This window comes from Callithrix jacchus, chromosome 2 (genome assembly GCF_049354715.1).
Source record: "Callithrix jacchus isolate 240 chromosome 2, calJac240_pri, whole genome shotgun sequence".
In the NCBI taxonomy this organism is placed as follows: Eukaryota; Metazoa; Chordata; class Mammalia; order Primates; family Cebidae; genus Callithrix; species Callithrix jacchus.
This window is the reverse complement of record NC_133503.1, coordinates 69,440,239-69,448,623: the sequence shown is the minus strand read 5'-3', so window position 1 is coordinate 69,448,623 and position 8,385 is coordinate 69,440,239.

Genomic DNA, 8,385 nt, shown 5'->3' with positions numbered 1-8,385 from the left:
GCACATCCCTTTAAAAAAAAAAAAAAGTAATAGACTATTTTTTGAGAGCAGTTTTAGGTTCACGGCAAAAAGTGATCAAGTACAGAGGATCCCCACGCTTCCCCCAACACTACACATCCCTACCGTGCATCTATCTGTGAATCAGCACTGACGCATCACTATTAACTAAAGTCCATGGTTTACCTTAGGGCTCACTTTTTGAGTTGTAGATTCCATGTTTTTAAAATTAATAACCTTTTTTAGAGCAGGTTTATATTCACAACAAAATTGAGCAGAGGAGAGCTCCCATAGAGTGCCTTCTGCTCCTGCTTCATCCCCTTACCCACACAGCCTCCCCAGCTACCAACATCCTGCACAAGGGTGGTACATTTGCTACAATCGATGGACCTCCATGGATGCATCGTTATCACCCAAAGTCCATAGTTTCCGTGGGAGCTCAGTCTTGGTGTTCTCCAGTCTATGGGCTTGAACAAATATAGAAGGACGTATCTGCCACTATGGCACCATATACAACAGTCTCGCTGCCTAAAATCCCCTGTGCTCACCATCCTGGTCAACATGGTGAAACCCCATCTCTACTAAAAATACAAAAATTAGCTGGGCATGGTGGCGCTTGCCTGTAATCCCAGCTACTCGGGAGGCTGAGGCAGGAGAATTGCCTGAACCCAGGAGGCGGAGGTTGTGGTGAGCCGAGATCGCGCCATTGCACTCCAGCCTGGGTAACAAGACCGAAACTCCGTCTCAAAAAAAAAAAAAAAAAAAAAATCCCCTGTGCTCCACCAGTCCATACTCCCACTGTCTCAAATTCCTGGCAAACACTTATCTTTTTTTTTTTTTAATTGTGGTAAAACACACACAGAATTTACCTTCTTCATAGTTTTTAAGTGTATCACTCAGTGGCATTAAGGGCATTCACACTGACATGCAATCATCATCACTATCCATCTTCAGGACTCGTCATCTTGCAAGTCTGAAACTCTATACCCATTAAATAACAACTTCTGTTATGCCTTCCCCCAAGCGCCTGGCAACAACCATTCTACTTTCTGTTTCTGTGAGTTGGACTGCTCTAGATAACTCACGTAAGTGAAATCATACAGTATTCGTCCTTTTGTGCCTTATTTCACTTAGCAAAGTGTCCTCAAGATTCATTTATATTGTTGCACGTGTCCGAACTTTATGGCTGAGTATTATTCCATGCCTGTATAGACCACATTTTGCGTCTATTGATGGACACTTGGGTTGCTTCCACTCCTTGGCTATTGTGAATAATGCTGCTATGAACATGAGTATGCAGATATCTCAAGTACTTGCTTTCAATACTTTTGGGCAAATACCCAGAACTGAAAATTACTGGATCATGTGGAAATTCTACTAATTTTCTGAGGAACCACTGCACTGTACTTCATAGTAGCTGTGTCTTTTACATTCCCACCAACAGTGCACAAGAGTTCTAACGTCTCCACATCCTTACCAACACCTATTATTTTCTGAGTTTTTTTTTTAAAGCTTTATTTTCTAAAGACAAGTTTCTGGGTTACAACAAATTTGAAAGGACTGCCAACCACTGATGATTTTACTGTCTCCATAGTGTTGAGTTTTCCCAAAGTCATCTGGATGGGAGTCAGATTGGCTTCTTTCACTTAGCAGTGTACATTCCAAATTCCTTAATGTTTTATAGTGGCTTAATAGCTCATTTCTTTCAGTGCTGAATAATATTCCATTGTTTAGGTACTTTATACAATCATTTACTAAAGGACATCAATTCATGGATGCTGCTGAGTCTTCACAATTATGAATAAAACTGCTATACCCTAATGTTTGAAATGGTTATTGATATAGTTGGATTAATAGCTACCACATTTGCTAGTCTTCTATTCATTGCCCTTGTCCTCTGTTTCCATTCTTGTCTTCCACTATTTTTCTGGCTTTTGTGGTTTTAACAGAGCAGTTGATATGATTCTATAATCTCTCCTTTCTTAATACATCAATTATACTTACAAATTTTTTTTGGCAGTTACCTAGAATTTGTGATATACACCTACAAAAAATCCAAGTTCACTTTCAAATGACACTGTACTGATGAATGCATACTGCAGGTAACTTATAATAACAAAACATTCCTAATTCCTCCATCCTTCGCTCCTATCATTCAGCAATTTATTTTGCTTACCTACAGGCTATAGTCACCAAATACATTGTTGCTACTATTATCTTGTAATAATAATAAACTTTTATTTGTTAGATCAACAAACTTATTTGTTAGATCAATCAAGAATTAAAAATAAAAGTGTTTATTTACCTTAACTTCTTCCTTCTCTAACACTCTTTCTTTCTTTATGTAAATCTGAGTTTCTGACCCGTATCATTCTCCTTCTCTCTGAAGAGCTTCTTTTAACATTTCTTGCAAAGCAGGTTTAATAGTGGTAAATTCCCTCAATTTTTATTTGCCTGAGAAACCCTTTATTTCTCCTTCACTTCTGAAAGATAACTTTGCTGAATACATATTTGTAGGTTGGTAAGTGCTTTTCCTTGAACACTTTATATATTTCACTCCACTCTCTTCTTGCTTTCACAATTTCTGAAGACAAATCTGATGTAATTTTTGTCCTTATTCTCTATAGGTAAGAGATTTTCTCCTCTGACTTCTTTCAACATTTTTTTCTTTGTCTCTGAATTTCTACAAGTTGAATATGAAATGCCCAGATATAACTTTTTGGGTATTTATCCTGCTTGGTGTTCTCTGAGCTTCCTGGATGTGCAGTTTGGTATCTGAGGTTAACCTTGAGAAATTCTCAGTCATTATTATTGCTTCATATATTTCTTCTGTTCTCTCTCTTTCTTCTCTTTCTGGTATTCCCACTATGCATATGTTACATCTTTTGCAATTACCTTAAAAATTCTTGGATATTTTGTTCCATCTTTCTCCCTCAGTCTTATTTTCTCTTTGCATTTCAGTATGTCAGCTCCTACTGACATATCTTCAAGCTCACTGATCATTTTTTCAGCTGTGTCCAGTCTATTGATAAACCCATCAGAGACAGTCTTTGTTTCTGTTAGCGTGTTATTCATTTCTAACACTCCTATTTGATTCTTTCTCAGAATTTCCATTTCTCTACTTACATTACCCATCTGCTTTTGCATGTCTACTTTTTGCATTAGTGCCCTTAGCATATTAACCATGGTTATTTTAAATTTTTCATCTGATAATTCCAACATCCCTGTCACGTCTGAATCTAGTCTGATGTTTGTTTTGTCTGTCCAAAGTATGTTTCTGCCATTTAGGATGTCACGTAATTTTTTTGTTGAAAGCCAGACTTGGTGTACTAAGTAAAAGAAACTGATAAGGTCTTTAGTGAGTAGTGGTAAGGTGCGGAAGGTAGAGAAGGGTTCTGTAGTCCTATGATCCAGTCTCAGTCTTTTGCTGAGCCTGTGCCCCTGGGCTGTGATCCTCACAATGCCTCTCAGCTATTCCCACCTTTCCCCCTTGGGTGGGACTAGAAGGATAGATTTGGCTGCAGTTGAGAATGTCCTTCCCCCCACACCAAAAACTGGGGAAGGGGGCTAGAGTTGGGTATTTTCCTTCCCCCAGGTCAGTTCAGCTCTGGTAAAATAGATTCTCTTGAGTGCAGGCTTTGGTTAAGAACAGAATGTTCTGGCATATTTCAAAATGGCTACTTTTCTCCCCCATCTACCGGAAGCACAAGGGGATTTTTTCTTTGATCTTCACTTTGAAACTGGTAGCACTTCTGGAGGTAACACTCACATAAGTGGGGTGGGGTAGGGTGACCTCCCCTAGGACTGGACCCCTTGGAGTTTTTTAACTCTCAAACTTGTCTACAGGGAGCCTCCAGCAATCAATCAATTACAGTCTAGGCTTTCCTGTCACAGAATTGTTCTACCAGTGGTTCTGCTCTGGTAGGTTGTGATTCTCTGTATCCATCTGCCAATTTTGGGGCGGGAGTTTGCCCTGTGACCTCAGATCTCCAAGGAATCTAAGAAAAATTGTTGGTTTTCAGTTTGTTCAGCTTCTTTCTTGTATGGATGAAGGGGATGAGTTTCAAGCTCCTTACTGGAACATATAGGACAGGACATCCCATTTCTTTTCACAGTTTTTTTTAAAATTGTGGATATTTTCAAATATAAAGAGTAGAAAGAATTATATAATGAAGTCCCATGTAACCATCAGCATCAACTTTTACAAATATTCTATGGTTCTTCTTGTATCCATTTCCTCTTCCCTAGACACAGTTTTTATTTTTAACAAATGTGTTTTATTCTCTTTGATCAACACGTTCACCCTTAGGAATTTACCTTAGAGGGATATATGCATATGAAAAAAATACTTTGTCTAAGGTTATTTATTGCAGAACTGTTTGAAGCAACAAGAGATTGGAAACAATATGAATGTCCATTAGCAGGGGACTAGTTAGATATGCCATGAAACATCCATGCAATAGACAACTATCCAGGTGTGGAAATGGCTGAGGAACTAGGTTATGCACCAATACAAAATGTTTTCCAAAACATATTGCGGAAGAAAAAACAAGGGCCAAATGATGCATCTAGCACATTGCCATTTGTGAAACAAAAAGAGGAGGAGTGATGCAAACATATTTTTTCATAGATACATGAAATATGTCTGGAAGGATAAGCAAGACACAGATAATACTAGCTATCTTTGCACAGGGGAGCTGGTGCGGTGGGGCAGTGGCTCGAGTAAGATTTTTGCCGTAGGGCTTTTCTACCTTTTGATTCTTGAATCATGGGAATGCACTACCTAGTAAATGAATGAGTGAATACATTAATGAATGAATGAGTGAACAAATGAATATATTTTAAAAGAAAGGAAGGAAACTCCTTCTACAGCCTGGAGTGGGTGGATGGGTGGACTCAGGACTTTATTGAATACTGACGCCCCTGGACTAACCTCATTGTCATATAATCCCTCCAATCCTTGTAAAGTCCTGATTTATATCCATTTCACAGAAGAGGAAGCTGGGGCTCAGAGAGGGACGCAGGAGATGAAAACTGCCGCCAGTAAATGGCAGAACCAACTTGGAACCTGGGCTCACTCGGACCAATTCAGCTCATTTCCCAGGGGGATTAGACAAGGTAGCTTGATGTCCTGTGTTTCAGGGACAAGCACAGATTGGAATTGTTGGGTCCCTGGCATGGACTTAAGTTACTCCCTGGGGAGCCAAGTCCACTGTGACAGCCAGAGCAGCCAAACCTTCAAGTTCATCCACTCTCAGGACAGAATCACCACGTTCCCTCCCCAGGGATTTTTAGCTACTGGATTAATCTTAGTATTTAATTTCCTCCATTTCTGAAAACACAATCCAATTTTAATTTAGGTAGAAAAAACTACACAAAAGCCATAACACTCAGTTTATCCCTTGAAATGCAATCAGGCTGAAGGAAAGAATTAATTTTTAATTCCATCTTAATTACTCAGAGAAATAATCTATTGGCAGATACTGGCCCTGGGACGCCCCTGCCTGATCTCTACCTGCTGCCAACAGCACCTGAGGCTCACTCCAGGCGCTGGCCAGAGTCGGGGAGAGGCAGGAGGTGGGGGCCAGATATTCTTTGCTGAAGGGAAATGTGAACTGAAGAAATTAACACGTTATCTCACATGTTATTTTTCCTTCAGAATGGTCTCAGATTTCCTTAATAAAGCCATAAGCTGTACTGCCCAGAGATGCACAATGCAGGGTGTACAGGGCACACCACATCATTTGTGACCCTGGGCTGAGAGGACGGGCTAGTTCTTCTTTTTTTTTTTTTTGCATTTGTTAAACAGGTTGGACCAGGCATGGTGGTTCACACCTATAATCCTAGCACTTTGGGAGGCAGAGGAGGGCACATCACCTGAGGTCAGGAGTTCGAGACCAGCCTGACCTACGTGGTAAAGCCCCATCTCTACTAAAAAAAATGAATTAGCTGGAGTGGTGGTGGAAGCCTGTAATTCCAGCTACTTGGCAGGCTGAGGCAGGAGAATTTCTTGAACCCAGGAGGCAGAGGTTGCTGTGAGCTGAGATTGAGCCATTGCACTCCAGCCTGGGTGACAAGAACGAAACTTTGTCTCAAAGACAGAAAAAAAAGGTTTGTGCAAAAGTGATGGCTATTTCTTATTACTTTCAATGGCAATTACTTTTGCACCAACCTATATCAACTGAGCACCTGCTATGTGCCAGGCACTCTTCGGGGAGCCAGAGATCCAGCAGACCAGGTCCCTGCCCTCGTGCAGCTGATGTTCTGGTGGAGGGAGATAGACAGTAAACTAGTAGGCAAATAAGTACAGTAATTATGTAGTGAATAAAATAGGACAGTGGAGTGGAGAGTGATGGGCAAGTGTTTGTCAGCAGGAGACAGGGAGTCAGGGGCCATCTCTCCAGAAATGGGATATTTGGGGCTAAGGCCTGGGAAGAGCATGCCAAGAGGGGGCACAGCAAGTGAAAAGGCCCTGAGGCAGGGCCTAGGCAGTGCATTGAAGGAGCAGAAAGCTCAGCAGAGCTGGTATGGATGAGCCGGGGAGAGGGAGGGACCTGATCACTTTGCATTTCACTCTGGTATAAGAGGAAGTCACGGTATGCCCATGCATACACATTGAGCAGTAGGTGCTCAATGAGTGCTTGCCAAAGAAACAGCACCCTCTGAACTGATGCACTTGGGAATCTGTGTGTTGCCATTTTGTCCCTTCCTTGCTGCCAGGGACATTCAGACAACTGCTAATGTCCAGGAAGCCACCCTCTGCCAGCCCTCACCAACGTTGTTTTGATGTGCTAACAACGCTTAATGAGGATCCTAATGAGTCACTAAAAATGGCATCATTAGGTTGAGAACAGAGCAGTCTACACAAGCAAATGTCCAAAACAACCAGGCAACTAGCCAGGGAGCAGCCACTGTCCCCTCCAGCCAGCGCCGGACAGACCTCCCCACCTGTCCAATTGAGTGGAGAACCCATTTTTCTGTTTGTATCTCCTCCCCAGGCTCTGAATCCCCATCCCAGGACACTGCCTTGGCCACTTTGTTACTACCACATGAAGCTGTTAGTTTAAGAATTGAGAAAAATTGAGAAAATGAATAAATAAGGGTTTGCTTGGATATGAAAGCAGAGGTGAAGACACAGCTCAAGGCTGGCTCGCAACTTAAAGCACTAATGCATTAGGAAGCAGGTTTGAAAACGAGGCGAAATCTGACCAGAGTGCATTTTATTTGGCCTACACAGCAGTTCAAAATGATTTAAATCTGTTTCCTACACTAAATTATTGGAAGGGTTTACGTTAAAATTTGGATGTTAAGCTTCTCCTGAAAAACCAGAAGCTCTGGCATCCGTGGGCACATATTCCAGGGTGGACGTCCCTTAGACGGGGCATGTGCTGTCCTCTTTCTTTGTCACAGTCCCCACCACTCCTCAACCTCTCCCCACCCTGAGCCCAGTGTCAGGGTTTTCCAGATCCTTTCCTTTTGGTGATTTAAGAAGAAAGAAGTATATTTCTCCAAGCCCCCCTCTCTCAAAAGTGAACAAATAAAGCCCAGGTGAGAGAGAGAAAAGAGAGGAGAGAAACTGTTTCTTAAGGAAGCAGAGACAACTCCGACACATTGAATGTGCGAGCAAAAGGCTGTCTGTCCTCAAAGAACCCAGCCTGGGTTGCATGGGAAACAAGTCACAGCCCACTCTGCCCCCAATGGCTGGTGAGACACCTTTGGCCTCTGCCTGAGGGGTTGTTGTTTCTACATTGGAAGCTGTTTCTATCGCATGGACAGCACTAAAAAAGATGTTCTCATGATGCAGAATGTAAGTGTGTAACCTGCTTTGAGTACGCTGCAATATTGTGACTTTCTTGAGTCAAACACTTAGTGAATCAGAAAGTTACCACTTTTCATTTGAATATGGATTGAAACCCCCATAAGCATGTTCTTCTCTGAGTCCAGCTGCAAAACATGTTTAGGACCAGCCCCGCCCTAGGGAGCTGGACACTCCTATTAGGGACGCTCAGAAGGGCAGCCAGCTTGTAGTCAAATGATGTATATAGAAGGCCTTTTAAGGTGCTTGAAAAGTTGACCAGCTGCATTACTGCTGACTGTTTGAGGTTTGTGAAAACAGGTAATAGATGTTTATGGGAAGGAAGCGGAACACTGCAGAAAGGTTACCACGAAAAACAAGTTTCCTGCTCACCAGACCCTCTGGACTGTTGTCTTCCTTCCCGGAGGGCTCTTCACTCTCATGGAGCTGGGATCAGAAGATGAGACCATGTCCTAATCCCTGGAACCTGTGAATATTACCTTATTTGAAAAAAAGTCTTTGCAAATGTAACTACGTCAGAATCCTAAGATGACGAAATTATCCTTGCTTATCTGAGTGAGCCCTAAGTCCGC